We start from the raw sequence: 17,604 nt of genomic DNA on the forward strand, positions 1-17,604 counted from the left end.
TATATGTAAAGTAGGTAACTGATAAGGACCTGCTGAATAGCACAGAGAACGCTACTGTGTCCTCTGTCAAGACCCAAATGGAAAAAGAATCTGAAAAAGAGTGGATATATGTATGACTGATTCACTTCGGTGTGCATCTGAAACTAACGCAGCAGTGTAAATCTACTATACTCTGATTTTTTTTTTTTTTTTGAAAGCTGAGGCTCAGCAAGGTCAGGGGTCACATGCTAAGGTGGACGAACGCCATAGCTGACATGTGACCTCGAATCCAGGTGCCACCGGAAACTGTGTTCAGCCAATGGCTGGGATCTGAGGTCCTGATGGAAGCTGAAAGGAGGGAAGCCCTTCTGTGTCAAGGTGAGCACTCTAGCGTTGCCAGAGTTGGCCCTTGAAAGATGCTCAGGAAAATCTGGATCTCAGATCAACAGCAAATAATGTTTACTATAGGTATGTGAGACATACTTAAGCAAAAAAAATATTCATTGTTTATCTAAAAGGCACGTTTAACTGGGTGCTTGGTATTTTAGCTGGCATCACTAGTGAAGGCAAATGTTAATTCCTCCAACTCCACTTCTGACCAGGAGAGAAAGTCCTGGGGACAGATGAAAAACGCCCAATGACGTGCCCTTCCCAGAGGCCAGCACTGCAGGGCATTTCATCTTTTTTCTGAAGCTCTTTCTCCCATTATCTCATCAAGTCCTTCCTATAGAACTAGAGCATGGGCATCATTATCTCCACATCATGGACAAAGGAAGCTGTGATGAGTTTGGAGCAACTTGGAAAACTGAGCAGCAGAGCCAGGGCACAAGCCCCCTGACGTGAGTCCAGGGCTCTCTGCTTACAATGAGAAATTAGAAATGCTACAGGTGAACCTATTCCCAGAACAGAAACAGAGACACGGACATAGAGAACAAATATAAGGACACCGAGGGGAAAAGGAGGGGTGGGAGGAAATGGGAGACTGGAGTTGGCATATACACAAAATTAATCCTATATGTAAAATAAGTAAATAATGAGATCCTACTGGACAGTGCAGGGAACGCTACTCTGTGCTGACCTAAAAGGGAAGGAAATCCAACCAATGGGGATGTATGCACACGTGCTGCTGATTCCCTCTGCTGTGCAGTAGAAACTAACACGATATTGTAAAGCAACTGTACTCCAGTAAACTTTAAAAATAAAATGAGAAATTAAACCTCGACCAATCTTCAGCCATTGAACGGACACTCCTTAGCTCCTTTTAAGAGCCAGCGCTGCAAATTCACTTTCATGTTTTGAATCTAGCAGCGTGAAAATGCGTCCTGGCAAGGTGATTCCAGCATCCTGAGCGCAGCCTGGGGCGCACGCACCGGAGCTGAGGCACACTGAGCTCACACACGGAGCGCGGGACCCAGCACTCTTCCGAAAGCCCCAGACGCTTTGGCTAGAAGTGATTTGGGGGAAAAAGTCTTCAAATGAGATGGGTTCATTATTCTCATTTTCATGTTCCAGATCTATTAATTTAGCCTCTGAAGTAATCTTTGTCCAGGGTGCATAACTGTATCAAATACCCCTGCCATCAAAGCTTTATTTCCTTGAAAAGGCAAAGATAATATGGGCTGGGTATTCTTTCGCTACACATAATTCATTTAAGGCAGAAATGTTCTCAAATGGCTTCTTTTTTTTTTTACCGCTCTCCAAGTTTACGGGCACCCTGATCCAAGAAGATGAAAATTACCACTGGGAGAAGGGGCCAAGGCTGCTCCCTCCCAGGACACAAACACCAAGATTTCAGTTCCCTGATACTTTTATTTTGCTGCTAATAAAACTGGGTGGTTAAACCTCCATGGTAGAGTATGAATATAACACCAGAGTTAAGCTTTAACACCAGGAAAAACTCTATTAAAATGTTGCCCCAGAGACTGTAAATTTGAATTCTGGCGCTGCTAAGTCAGGTTGGACCTGAAAACTAAGACGAGGAAGTTCCTAAGTCCTGCAGAACAGGCCACACAGAAGGAATTTTTTTTCCTTAGACTAATTTCCTTGTAGAGGAGAAGAATATAAAAGTAAGAAAGGCCTCAAAATTCTGAGCCGACTTGGGAGAAGATTATTTCTTCCAGTCCCCAGCTGCTCCTGTGCTTGGCCTGGGGCAGGTGAGCTCCACGAACAGGACAGACGGAACAGAGACAAAGAGAAGGAAGACGGATGGAATTTTCCAATTTGAACCAATAGGTATTTCGCTGGGAGAGCTGTTTTCAGGAGAGCGCGATCTAGTTTAGGGAGAAGCAGACGACATTCAGCACAGCCCTGGCCTGAGGCACGGCATTCCTGGGTTTCTAGAACCAGCCCTACCCCGGGCACACCAGCATCTAACCTTCTAGTCCCAGTCCCTTCGCCCACCAAATGCAAGTGATAGCCCAAGGTGATTAAGAGGGTCACAATTTCAAAAAGCAGACATATTTATTAAAATGTCTGGGGAATCTTAACATGCCTAAGAAAAAGTTGTTTATGAATAGAGCAAATGGTCTGAATTCAGTGTTTGCAGAATTAATTTAATAATGCTCAGAATTTCCTTTAAAAATAGACTAGGGAGAAAAAGTCAGTTACTCACTTTTATCAATAACCATCAGTTAAAAACTTTATTTGGAAAAAACAGTATTTGTAATACCAACAAAATGTCAATTATTATAATACACAAAAAAATTAAGACTAGGTTAGCATTTTATATAGCAAGCTTGATAGCACCAAAACTAGTTAAAATCTGAGAACTGGTAAAAATGCTGCAGACACCCTGGGACAAACACGAAAACTTATTAGTTGTTGTTCTTATTCTTACCTAAGACTAAGAACAAATTAGAAGGCAGGTGGTAACTGACAGCTAGGTTATCAAATTTCTGGTCTTTGACTGAAGGCACCAGCACCATTCACGTTACAGCATGCTTGCAGAATGACTGTTCAATATACGTTTTACTAACGCAATCAATGAATTTAGCAGAGACGTGTTCAAGAAGAGAGTATTTGAGGATTAGGAGCAGGTTTTAGAAATGAAATGGAGGATAAGCTAACAAATCTATCAGAAATAAGATCAACAACTTAAAATTTAAACCGATCTTGAGCATATATTTGAACTTGGATATGCAGAAATGGTACACATGTCCCTGAGGTTCAGTGATACACTCCGAGGATCAACAGCCCTATAGACAGTTAAATTACTCAGGAAGCCAGGGAATTTATCAAACATGAATTTCAAAGTGGATTCTGGCCTCCAGGAGAAATGGAAGTGCCCATTAATGTACATACAAAATAAATGTTGTCTGCAAGCTCTTTACACTATTTATATTTTGGCCACAAATTGGCTAAAGATTTTTAATTTACACAAACTGTGACAGAGCCCTGTCTTTTTGACAGAAGTAATCTGGGTCCAAGTTGCGCAAAACTATTTGCTAAATACTAAAAATGTAACCGTTGCCGTGACAGGTATAACACAAGGAAATCATGTGCCCTGCTTCACATCTCTTGGTACATTATTTATAACCAACTCCAATTTAAGAATGTTAACATTAAATAGATTTCACACATGGAGGAAATTCGTACAAACCCGTCATATATTATGAATGAAAATTAAAACAGTTCTGCAAAATTTGTTAAAGCGCATGGGCTAGAATCAGAGGAACACCGAAATATGCAATAGTCCTAAGAAAGTTAGACGGTATTTAGCTCATAACCTCAATATTTATTTTATCGATCAAAAGAAATGTTAACTTCATCTACTGTTGACAGATAATTTATCAAAAAATGTTTTAAATAAGAGAATATTTCATAGCGAAGGTGGCTCGGGAAATTAGTCACTGGCCTTTGGGCCTGAGCTGTCCCCAAGGAGTGGTGGAACATCATTTGTGGGAAGCCCGAGCCCCAACCCAGGGGAGGAAGGGAGGGAGACAGGCGGGGCTGGGGTGCAGAAGCTTCACTCTGCACAGCAGCTCCGCACACCCCGCCAGTTCCTTGTCCAAGAAAAGTTGGGGCCTGAAAGGATGAGACTCCCCCCTCTGTAAGACTCCTCTCTCCATGTCCCAAGCCCTTGAAAATGTCCTCAAGAGTCCTCAGCCTGCACACACTTTGGTCCCTCTCAGAACAAATCAGGGTTTCTCTAGTGGCTCAGTGCCAAAGCAGGAGACACGGGTTCGATCCCTGGGTCAGGAAGATCCCCTGGTGAAGGAAATGGCATCCACTCCAGTATTCTTGCCTGGAGAATCCCATGGACAGAGGAGCCTGGCGGCCTACAGTCCCTGGGGTTGCAAAGCGTTAACTGAGCTAAACAGCAACAGCAAACAACAGAGCAAACCAGGCCAACTTTTCTCCTTTGTTCAGCAGTTTCCATTGTTTTCTGTAAACTGAGTCCTTCTAATTGAAAATCATTGCTTGCCCTCTAATCCCATAGCTGCCACCCAATAGCCGACTGACTGACAAGGGCACAAGCCCCATGGGTTCCTTCCAGCCCCAGACCATTCACAGCTGATGGTGCCCAGTAGGAGGAAGTGCTCTGACCTAATATCCACATTCCCATTGCCTGCGTCTCCTGGTGCTTTGACGGTCTCTCCGGAGGGCCTTAGAATGCCACCCTCCTACACACAGATGAGAGAGAAAATGAGGCCAAGTCTTAGGGCCTCACTTTCCAGTGAGCGTGGAACAAGACGATTTTCTTGGTGCTCTGGAAGGTTCCTCCCTACCTGACAGTCCTGGGAATTGTATGCCTTTTTAACATTCACATCTAGCTCCCTCCGGCACGTGAACGTACAAAGCAGCACCCCTTTTTAAAAGGGAGACAGAGATTCACGTGCACCACCACGAGACGCTGGAAGCTGTGACGGGGGCCGTCAGAGACCTGCCTGCCACACGCCGTGGAGCGCAGCCACGACCAGTTCACTGTGGGCTCTGCGGTGCGCGTCAGGACTGGGGGCCTTCCTGGCTCTCGTTTTCGCCAGACTTTCAGATGACCCTTCCCCGGGGCGGTCTAGACCAGACAGGGCAGCAGGCATTGGGCAGGGCCAGGTGGGGCCTGAGCACACGGTCCATCCGCAGAGCCCAGGGCGCCCATGTGATTAGTCACCTGGATCCCCCCTGCCCCCATGGCCTCATTTTACCTCGATCACCTGTCTGAAGGCTCCATCTCCAAACACAGTCACGCTCAGAGGTGCTGGCCGAACTTGAACTAGGGAGCGGGGGTGGGGGATTCCATTCAGCCCATATCACACACCCACACCCACCTGGCTTCCTGCTCCCTTTCTGGAAGCTTGTTTATGCTACAGACTGTCCATCACCAAACTGGCTTCTCTCCATCAGAACCAGCCTCTGCCCAGCTAGGACCAGGGCTAATGCCACAGCTGCAAGAGGAACTGGAGGGAATTCCACCCAAAATGATCACGACAGCCTGGTGTGGCTTGTCTCACCACACAAAGACCGCTCGCAGGCCCTGGAGTCTTTGATCCTCCACCCTGCCCCATGAGCGAGGCTGGGGAGGTATTAATCAATGAATACAGATTAATTTATGAGATGACGAGATGCCGAGTAAGTTGCCCAAGGTCACACGGCTAATTACGGCCCAAGTCTTGAGACGCCAAGAACATACTCCTTCCACTCCTCCCCGTGATCCCCTCTGCAATCAGGGAACGCCTGGAATACGATTTCACAGCAGTTCCTTCAAGTTAAAATGCGTTTATCATCTTGCCTAAGTTATGACCCCAGCCTTCCCACCAGAAGATCGTATCACAATAAAAAACACACATTGTGCAGGTGGCTAACATGATTTATTAAATTTTCTCAATTTCATGTATTAGGAAGTTCCTCCACATGGGAAAATTTTCTTAATATTGAAAACATATGTACATAGGACAAAGCTCGGGGAAAAAAATGGTTTATTATAATACATCACACATAATAAATGTTTTTTTAACAAAGTCTGCATGAACTTTCCACATTAATCAAAAGTGAATGCTGCATGGTTCTGTATAATTAACCAGGAAGTCATATTACAAGTGATAAATATCACAGACAATAAAGCGAAGTGAACGAATATTGACCTTAAATGCTCATTAATAATGCAAGATTTTTGATGGTCCACGATGCAATTATGACTCAGTTAATTGAAGGGTCAAGTTTCCTAAAGATTAATAATTAGACTTACAGTGGCCTGTTCATCAGAGGTTTAATAAAGGCTACAGCAGACCCCCTCAAGCTCCCAAAATACTGAATCTGAACCTCAGTCCTTGGACTTCCTGGTGTCCTTGCAAAGCGATGGACTCAGAAAGGGAAATGCATTCCATGTGGAGAGAGAGCCCCTGAGATGGTTTGGCTGTCACTAGAAAAGAGTGCTTAGGACTCAGGACAAACACTTGAACCTTGACTTTGAGAGTGAGAGGCCACCTCAGCCGCATCCAGAGGGGAGCAGCTGGACAGCCCTCGAGCCAACATCTGTCCACCTCTGGAAGCAGCTTCCGGCTGGCTCACCCTCCAGCGTGGACCCTGCCCCCAGAAGTGGTGTCTTAGGCAACTCGGAAAGATCACAAAGGCGCCTAAAGAGATGCACAAAATCACTCTGTATTTACGAGATGTGCTCTGCTGCTTCAGCCGACAGCACTCAACCGCCAGCCCTTGAGCCTCCTGAGCCTAGACGCCCCCTCCCTCCTCACTGCTCCCCTCGCCCCCATCCATTCCTCAAAGCTCAGCTGAGCCCACACCTGCAGCACAATCCAATTGGCCTCATCATGTCCTTGACGGTTGCCCAGCAGTCACCGGGGGATGGCAGGCGTGCTCTCAGCTTCCCTTTCCCTCCGCACACACTGATCACAGAAGCCTCACTTGTCTATCCGCCACTCACCTGGGCCTGGGGCCCCACCCACAGCGGGTGTAAAGATATGCCTACTGAACAGGAGGTGTGGATGGGGCATGAGCTCTCGGTCCCGGCCTCCTCCAGAGCTGCAGGGCCAGGGAGAGTGGGCGGCAAAGGAACGGGAGCCTCGGGGTCATGAAGGTCAAGAGGAGTCAAGTGTAGGGGGCCTTGAGAGCCATACCTACCCCCCTCGGAGATGGGCCCCCAGGAAGATGGGCCCCTACAGAGATGGGCCCCCCGGGAGGTGGGCCCCCCTGGGAGATGCACCCCCAGGAGATGGGCCCCTGGGAGACAGGTCCCTGGGAGACGGGCTCCCACAGAGATGGGCTCCCCAGGAGATGGGCCCCCTGGGAGATGGGACCCATAGGGAGATGAGCCCCCAAGGAGATGGGCCCCCAGGGAGATGGGTCCCACAGGGAGATGGGCCCCTAGGAGATGAGCCCCCAAGGAGATGGGCCTCCAGGGAGATGGGCCCCTACAGAGATTTCCCCCTGGGAAATGGGTCCACAGGGAGATGGGCCCCCAGGGAAATGGGGCCCCCAGAAAACGGGTCTCCAGGGAGATGGGCCCCTACAGAGATGGGCCCCCCCTGGAAATGGGTGCCCACGGAGATGGGGCCCCAGGAAGAGCAGAGACTGCCCAATTTGATGAATCACAGACAGTTACAGGCATTGCTTGCTTGCGTGCTAAGTCACTTCAGTTGTGTCCGACTCTTTGCAACCCCATGGACTGTAGCCCACCAGGCTCCTCTCTCCATGGGATTCCCCAGGCAAGAATACAGGAGTGGGTTGCCGTACCCTCCTCCAAGGGATCATCCCACCGAGGGATCAAACCCACATCTCTTATGTCTCCTGCGATGGCAGGCGGGCTCTTCATCACTAGGGCCACCTGGGAAGCCCAGGTGATGAGTCACAGACAGCTCAGGGCATTAGGACTGCACGAAACTGGAAGCGACCTGAGTGTCCAAGGGTAGGAGACTGGTTTCCTAATTACGGCAGGTGCACTTGGTGAAATATCACAGAATCGTGCTCTCTATCAAACAGCACAACCTTGTGAGAGACCAGGCGGACCAAGGACAGACAGATGCAAACCCGCTAACGGCGGTTACTTGACCATTTCTGCTTTTCTGTATGTTCCCAACTATCGAAAATGAATATATAACATATGCGGGGCAGGGGCCGTATGGGGGTGGAGGGGGTATGCTGGGATGTGGCCTTGGCTCGGTCTTGGCAACAGAATCACTATAAAAATGCAGGCGGCTCCGTGGGGTTGCAAAGAGTCGGACATGACTGAGCGAGTATTCAGTATTCAGAGCACATGCTCTGAGCCAAAGTGTATTTGGCCACAAAGGATCCAGAGGACAGGCCATGCCAGAACCACCCCCAGGCCCCCTGCAGGATTTGAACAGCCACTCCGAGAGCCCAGGAAATACAGGCATCTCGCGGAGGGCACAGCAGAGTGCTCGAGTCCAGGTCTGAGGCCTCCTTCCCCGATGCTTCTCGCTCTCCAGCCCCACTGTCTTTACCTGGACCCCAGAAACCAGCCGGCGGTCCCGAGGTGAGCACCGGGGTGACCTTCTGTCTCCACTCACCTGCCTCCCCATCACCCTTCCCCCAGGGCGCCCACACACCTCTCTCCAGATGGAGCTCAAAGCCCCTCCCCGAGTACCAGCCCCACACACCGCTGCCGCGCTGGGGACCTCAGGTCTCCGTTGAGGTGTAGCTGGAAGCAGTGGCCCAGAGGTGAAAATCCCTCATCCCGTGACCAGTCCCTCGGGCTGGCCAGTCACCTTTATTTACAGTTTCTATAAAAAGGACCTGCTGTGAATTTTCACCTGGCCCTTGTGCGCCCACTAATGAGATCTCGTCTCCTCTGGACACATCTCTACCTTTGGGGGGCTGGCGACCACAGCCCACCCTGAAAAGGTGGCGGTGCTTTGCAGAAGCCTTCACGGGGCAGAAGAGACCAAGGGGAGCCTCAGGGTGCAGATGTGGACCCCTCTTTGGTGGCACAGGAGGGCTCCGTGCCCATCAGCAGGATCAGATTTCCAGCCCAAAGCCAACCAGAATAAATGGCATCCCGCAGCACTATAGTTTATGTGTTGTTTTTTATTTCCTTTACTTGTCTTTCAGTGTAAACAGTCCATGTTGTTCTAAGAGGTCAGTTTTATGGGCCGGAGCACCACCAAACTATTTAGGTTTAAAATGACACTACTGTTTAAGACCCAGTAATTTCCAGAACCCGTGATTTACTGCTGTGGCGCTCCATAAGGCTCATTTCAGACCTCCGAGAAGAACTAGTCAAAGTGTTAAATAAACATGAAGTCTGCGCCTTGTTTTCTTTCCAAAAGTGCAAACACTGCTCCTCTAATGATTAAATACTGCTTACCATACAACCGAGTGACGATTTCACAGTTGCTTCTTTCCCTTGGCTTCATCTTACGTATTAATTATTTTGTGTTCAGACAAAGACTTTAATTAGGAGTCATAAAGGGTTTCTGAAGAGTGAATAAGTAGTTCCATCCGCATGAAACTGATAATAAACAGACATTTCTAAAACAAGGAGCTGCCCATGTGAAAGCCTTAACTAAGCCTGAATCTATTAACCACAAACTAAACTCGGCCTCATAAAATATTGTTTGGGGATGTTACATGACAGTAAAAATGATTCAGATCGCCTTTAGGTCCTTAAAGAGGAAATAAATTCATTGAACTTTGGTGGATATTAAAGGTTGAAACTTGCCTATGAATGTGAAAAATTCAACCAATGTTATCTTAAGCTCCAAACACTGTTACTAAAAATTGTTTGATTCTTTGAAATGACAGTACAAAAGCAAAACAAAAAAATCAAATATAATGGATATTTAAGGAGCCCTTGGTTACAATGAATCTGGAAAACAATGAAACAGAGAAGGTTAATTCTGCCCATTAGGCTAAAATTCTGCTCTCTGCTCCCTGTAACAGAAACCACATTATCTACAATGTCCCTCCATGAAGGTTCTGAGAGGCAATGCCTCCTGCCGGAAAGGGCTTTTCTTAGCTGTCTGTATCCAGAAGGTCCAGGTTTAAACATCCAAGCAGCTTCCCTTCTCATCTTGCAAGATACTCTTATGAGACGCCTGGCATGTTTGCCGCTGCCCGCATGCCTGCAGTGAGGGTCTGTGGGTGCGTATCTGCCTGTTCTTGCAAGATGCTCTTACGAGACGCCTGGCACCTTTGCTGCCATCCGCATGCCTGCATGAGGGTCTGCGGGTGTGTATGTGCCTGTCCTCTCAGCTGTACTTGGCTTGCTTGCCTTGAGCCTGGCACCGTCTACTTTGCCATCACTGCGAAGGGGCTACTTTCTGGCACCATGAATCCTTAGGTCTGAGCTCATCCTTAAACAGTGTCCTGCCCATGGTGCTGGGAGAGGCGGGTTGTCTCCTACTTGACCCTTAGGACTCAGCACCCGTCCCAGGGGACGGCCCAGCCTCCCTCTAACTCTGTGTCCTCTGCGTGTGCATTTCAATCACAGAAGCCAGAAAACAAGCTAGCAGTGACCAGTGGGGATGGGGAGGCGGGGACGGGAAGGATGCGGAAGGAGAGAGAGGCACAAACCACCGCAAACAGCACGAACACGCTGCAAGTGTGAGCTGTGCAACGCAGGGGCCGCGCCAGGGCTGCATAACAGCTGTAAAGGGAGGTGCTTTTAGCTACTGTCATGTCCGACTCTAGCCCACAAGGCTCCTCTGTCCGTAGAATTCTCCAGGGAAGAATACTGGAGTGGCTTGCCATTTCCTTCTCCAGGAGTCTTCTTGACCCAGGAATCGAACCCACATCTCCTGCATTGCAGGTGGATTCTTTACCTCTGAGCCACCAGGGAAGCCCTTAAATGGATTATAATCTACAAAAAATATTGGATCACTATGTTGTACACCTGAAACCAAATAGTGTAATATATTATATTGAAGTATAGTTGATTTATATAAAATCGACAAAAGTCTATATATTTATATAAAATATTTTATACAATTTATATAGAAATATAATCATATCAACTATAGTTGATTTATATATAATATATAAATAAATATATATATGAATATATAAATCAAGTATACTTCAATTTAAAACAATAAAATAGGCAGAGAACTTGAATAGACATTTTAATAAAGACAATGTACAAGTAGCCAACAGGTACGAGCACTTCACATCACTAGTCATCAGGGAATCGCAAATCAAAGCCACAGTGAGACATCACCTCACACCTGTTACAAGGGTCATCATCAAAAAACAAGAGATAGACACGGATGAAGACATAAAGGAAAGGGAACCCTCGTCCACTGCTGGCCAGAATGTAAACTGACATGTTCCCACTGTGGGGAACAGGATGGAGGCTTCTCAAAAGTTAGAAATACTCTACCACGTGATCTGGCAATCCTGGTCTGGGCACGTATTCTACGGAGATGAAACCACGGTCTCAAAGGGCTGTCTGCACCCCTGCGTTCACTGCAGGGGCACACGCAACAGCCGAGACGTGGGGACGGCCAGAGTGTCCATTCATCACCACACGGACAGATACAGAGAGTATGATACGTGTAGCACAATGGAATAATGTTAAGCCATTAAAAGGGAACCTTGCCTTTTGTGACAACATAAACCAGATGGTATTCTGCTGAGTGAAATGAGCCAGACGGAGAAAGACCAGTACTCTACGCTGTATGACATCAGTGCTGTGAAAGCTGTCAGTCGTGTCCACCTCTTTGCAACTCCATGGACTGTACAACCCATGGAATTCTCCAGGCCAGAATACTGGAGTGGGTAGCCTTTCCCTTCTCCAGGGGATCTTCCCAACCCAGGAATCAAATTGGGGTCTCCTGCATTGCAGACAGATTCTTTATCAACTGAGCTATCAGGAAAGCCCATATAAGTACTCTGGGGAATCTTAAAAAAAAAAAAGGCTGATTTCATATACAATGAATAGAATGATGATTGTCCAGGGCTGGGGGAATGAGGAAACAGGGAGACGTAACTGAAAGTGTGTACCTTCTGACTTATAAGAGTAAGTTCTGAGGATCCAGCATACAGAATGGTGACTGATTACCAGTAATGTATAATTATCTGGGAACTGGTGATTATTCTGCCATGCACATGTATATCAGATCATGTTATATACTTTATTGGCAAATAAAATTGTATGTATTTAAAACTGAGGGGAAAAAAACACAGATAAATTGGCATTAAAAAAAAAAAAGGCTACATCTCCAGGCCCTGGCCATATGGACAACTGTAGTTTTACACACTAAGTCACCAAAGATGTGAGCAAGAGAAGAATGTTGATACTTTGAACTCTGCCGGTAGGTTCTTCCCATGGATGAGAATTTCCCAGAAGCCCCTGCTAAGGACCACTACACTCATCCTTTGGGCACAGTCAGCCACTGGAGGTGATTAAACCAGCTGTTGTCATTGTGTATTCTCTAAGTCGTGTCTGACTCCTTGTGACCCCATGGACTGTAGCCCACCAGGCTTCTCTATCTATGGGATTTCCCAGTCAAGAATACTGGAGCGGGATTAAACCACTGACTGTCACACAGATATACTCAACTGTATGCAAAGACAGGCTTATTGGGAAAAAAAGCTCCAGACGTGGCGTGAAAAGCTGGGGTTCCAATCCCAGGCAGCTGCTCCCCTAGTGGTGCCTAAGACAAATTATAGAACCTCAGAACCATCGTCTCTATGAACCAACTAAAATCTCCATCCTGGGGCCACCAGCAGGACTAAACGTGCTACTTGTCAAGTTGCTTCAGTCACGTATGACTTTCTGTGACCCCATGGACTGTAACCCACCAGGTTCCTCTGGCCACTGAATTCTCCAAGAAGGAAAACTGGAGTTGGTTGCCATGCCCTCCTCCAGGGGATCTTCCTGACCCAGGGATCGAATCTGCATCTCCTGTAGCTTCTGCATTTCGGGCAAATTCTTTACCGCTGAGATACCAGGGAAGCCCTAAAGTACTAAATGAGGTGATATCAAAAAGTACCTCCCAGAGCCTGACCCCACCAACGTCTGCTTCCTCAAATTCTCAGGGCAGATTATCTGCTCACAATTTAATCAGTAAAGGAATATTGCTCCATTTGTAGGAATGCCTCCTATAGAAACCACCTCACAAGTGTCCCAGAGAATAAGTAAAGATGTCCTTGGCCTTACAAACGTGGAAAACTGGAAAAACCCTAAACAGCCACCTGGAGAAGTGCAGAAAAGAGAAAACCACACTGCATCCGTGCTGGGCGGGCCACAGGGTGTCAGCAAGAGAGCTCCTGGGGAGTAACATCCCAGGGGAGGGCGGAAGGACGTTCACAAAGCCAGGTGTGGAGTAAGATGTAATTTATTCAGAAAGACAGACAGACAACAACACAGAAAATAGGTACTTACTTCTCATTTTTACACTATTGTTGTAGGAATTTTCCATTAAAATGTAAAGCCAAGAGAAAACTTCCCACAGTCAAACAAAGATCTTTGCACCTGCCCTCATCTAACAGAGGGAGAATGAAGCCAACGCACCATCACTGTGCTGATGCACCAAGGTGAGGGGAGACGGAGAGAGAGTGAATGAGAAAACCACACACCAAACGCCAGGTCAGGACACGCTCTGCTCACGTGGAGCTGCGAGACATGGTTAATTGTGCGCCACTGTCTTCTCCGTGTCCATGAGATGTTTCGGGTTGTGGCTAAGCCCCAGTGACAGCTAGCACATAGGAATTCAAAGGAGCCAAGCGTGACATGACACAGGCCTAATTAGGAACTCGGAATAGAGACCAAAAAAAAAAAAAAAAAAAAGGATAATATACAGTGGCGAATATAGTCAGAAACTGCCAGCCGCCAAATGTTTGCACTTGGATTTCATCTCCAGTTGGGTGAAGATGCCCGTGGAGCCCAGAACACTGGAATAAAACTCCATGTGGTTCCACTTTTATGGGTGAATCTGAAACCAGGTGGTTCTGGAGAGAGAGTTCCCACAGCCCGTGCCCTCCTGCGGTTCCCTGGATGCTTAGAATGTTTTCCTAAAACGAAATTACAAACATGAATCTCTCATATGCAAGCAAACTTTCATACCAAGTATGCCAATTACAGGCTTGTCATTTTCTCTCTGTAAACCCCAATTTTTAGCCATAAAAAATGTGCTTACAATACAACATTTTGAGCTCAAAAGAATCAATTGTTTCAAGGGGGAAGGGCCAGTGGCGGGGGTACTTGCAAATATCTTCTTAACTTCCTTAAGGGAAAATGATCTTTCAAAAAGGAACCATTACTGGTTTTGGTCAGAATTCAGTGATCCTCTGCCCTCATTTTATTTCCAAATTTTTGTAAACGTTAAGGCATCAGTGAATCTTTTCTAAAATTATGGGAAGGGGGTCTCCTGGAGATGGAAAGAGAAGGAGTAAGTGCCTATAGAAGGAAGCAAGGATTTTATAAAATAAGCTACATAAGGAGATGCATGCACTGGCTCCCACAGAACTGGGAGTGTGTTGATGATAAATAAGTCTATCCCCTCGAGCTCAGCATCTTCTGGGACCTGTTTTTCCACACGCAGGCACAATGGCGTTGGGCAAACAATTGGTTTTGAGGGCAAAACAGTTGGCTTTGAAGCCAAACTTGGAACCGTCTGTCGTCAGGAGTATTAAGTCATGTTCTTAGCCTTATTTCAATAGAGGGTTTTTTTTGCGTGGTTTAATATAGCTATACCCTTTTCTAGCAGCCACATGCTCTAACTCTGACACATGTGAAGATAGAAGATCTTCAGGGAAATGTAGGATCAAGAGCCATAAGACACTGGGTTACAGTTCATGAGGATTTGCAATTTAAGCATATGACGACTGAAAATGGGATGGAGAGGCATGGGGAAATGTATCTTTCAGCGCCTACATCTGCAAGTAGGTTAATTAAGTCACCAACGCTCAGCAGAGAAGAGTGTAAAACACCGTGATGGAGTGAACTCTTCTCCAGGGTTACACGATTTACAACTGCACCATCCGCCGAGGAGGAGCAGTCCTTCCGAAGAGATGGCTCCAGGCACTCGGCTCGCCCTGCAGAGGAGGAGGAGGGCAGAGGACAGGGCAGCGACAGTGCCCTGTGTCCGCCGCCAAGCCCCGTGCTGCCTTCGCTCAGCCCCCTAGGCAGTGGTGGCAGCCCACCCGGGAGCAGCGTGCACATCTCCACGAGGCGGGCAATGGGAAGGGCACCCATAGCATCCCAGGGGGGTCTCGGACACAGAGGGGAGCTGGCTTCCGCCCAGCCCTGAGCATTTTTTGCCCTGAAGGAGAAAACCCCCCTTCCAGCTGGTGCCCACACAGCCTGATGGGTGGCACCCAGCCCCAGAACCCGGAGTCTGAATACAATACACACAGCCCTAGGGTGTCGGCTGCGCTCAGAGTTTCTGCTTCCAATTAAAGCGCCTAACTTGGTCTTCAGCTGCTGCACTTGGAATAAGGCGAAAGGATGCATGCATACCCACCCCCCCACCAGTGTGTCCTCTGAAATCTTCCCAGTTTAATCTACCCCAATTCCTGCCCTCAGGGGTCCCAACTAACCCCCAGAAGCCAGGGACAAGGGCCACAGAGCTCTCCCCTAAAAGCCTTACTCCCTAGAAAGGGGCAAAGGGGGTTGAAACATAAAATGGTTAAGACTCAACAAATACTCAGCAATCTCTTTCTTTTAGAAAAACACCTTCTATCTGCTCTTCTTGGAGAGGGGCGCCCCGTTTGGTCTCCCTGGCAGTACCCCAATCCTTTCTCTTGGATGCTGCGGTTGTCTGGAAAAGGTCTCCCCCCGTCAAAAGCCCCACATCCCGCCCCTGGAACCTGTGAACGCAATCTTACATGGTGAAATGGACTTTGCAAGTGTGACTAAATTAAGGACCTTGAAACAGGGAGATTATCCTGGATGATCTAGGTGGGCCCTAAATGACACCACAAGGGTCCTCTAAGAGGGGGGCAGAGGGAGATTTGACAGGGACAGAGGAGGAGGAGGAGGCCGTATGGACACACAGGCAGAGGATGGACTGATGTGGCCACGAGCCTAGGAACGCCGGCCGCCACCTGCAGCTGGAAGAGACCAGGAAGGTCCTCCCCCAGAGCCCCCGGAGGGAGTGCAGCCTGCCCACACCCTGACTTCATCCCAGGGATGCTGACCTAGACTTCCGGCCTCCAGACTGTTAGAGAATAAATTCTTGCTCTGTTAAGCCACCCAGTTCATGATAATCTGTTGTAGCAGGCACAGGAGGCTCTTACGGAGGCCACGATATAAACAGTTTTACAAAAAGGTAGAACTCAGTGCCCTGCAGGCTGTTGCCAAGAATGGAGAGAATGCTCCAGGTCTGCCCACTTTGAGTTGGCAAGATGCCTTGCTGCAGGGCCAGAAATAAACGCACACCCCTCTGAGAAACCCCAGCACCTCCCAGTTCATGGGCCAGAGAAGCTGAAGCTACCCTGTGGGAAAGAACAGAAAGCCAGCACCTTCTGCTGTGGTTTTCAGCACAATACAGAGAGTCCTTTGCCCACAATCCCCTCCAGCATTCCTCACCCCACTGCAGCCTCACTCTAGCTTGGCTTTTTCTCCGGAGAACTCAAAGTGATGTCAGGATGTCTGCATCAGACTCTTCAGAATTTAGAGAATGAAGCATCCAGCTCATTATGAAGAGGGAAACAGGAGCCCCACAAATACATAAGCCAGGGCACAGGGTCACCTTCACACAGACAGCACTTCTCAAACTTCCACGGTTCATGCAGATCACCTGGAAATCTTGTTAAAAAGGCAGGATCTCGTTCAGGAGGCATGGGGAGTGGCCTGCAGAGGCTGCTACCATCCCCCACCCCACCCCTAGACCTCATCTCGAGCAGCAGGACAGCAGGACACTTCCACTTGTGCCCACAGAACAAATTCAAAATGTGTGCATTCAGTGAATGAAATGTCAGAGAAGAAGACCCGCAGAGTGAAACCCCAGAGCCAGTGTGGCAGGGGAGTTCCAGGGATGGATTCCTGCAAAGGTGTTTACATTCACATGTTTTCTCCCAAAAGCTGGACAAAGAAGTAAAAATGATCATCAGGATTACAGCAATGAAAGTGTCAAAATTAGACTCTGTTTTTCCTACAGAAAGAACTTGAATATGAAACTCTACTTGGAAGACAGATTTGCCTCAAGAGATCGTATTGCCAACCTCTGCTGGATCATCAAAAAAGCAAGAGAGTTCCGGAAAAACAACTATTTCTGCTTGATTGACTATGCCAAAGCCTTTGACTGTGTGGATCACAATAAACTGTGGAAAATTCTGAAAGAGATGGGAATGCCAGACCACCTGACCTGCCTCTTGAGAAACCTGTATGCAGGTCAGGAAGCAACAGTTAGAACTGGACATGGAACAACAGACTGGTTCCAAATAGGAAAAGGAGTACGTCAAGGCTGTATATTGTCACCCTGCTTATTTAACTTATATGCAGAGTACATCATGAGAAACGCTGGCTGGATGAAGCACAGGCTGGAATCAAGATTGCCGGGAGAAATGTCAATAACCTCAGATATGCAGATGACACCACCTTTATGGCAGAAAGTGAAGAAGTACTAAAGAGCCTCTTGATGAAAGTGAAAGAGGAGAGTGAAAAAGTTGGCTTAAGGCTCAACATTCAGAAAACTAAGATCATGGCATCTGGTCCCATCACTTCATGGCAAATAGATGGGGAAACAGTGGAAACAGTGGCTGACTTTATTT

This window comes from Bos indicus, chromosome 26 (genome assembly GCF_029378745.1).
Source record: "Bos indicus isolate NIAB-ARS_2022 breed Sahiwal x Tharparkar chromosome 26, NIAB-ARS_B.indTharparkar_mat_pri_1.0, whole genome shotgun sequence".
Lineage (NCBI taxonomy): Eukaryota > Metazoa > Chordata > Mammalia > Artiodactyla > Bovidae > Bos > Bos indicus.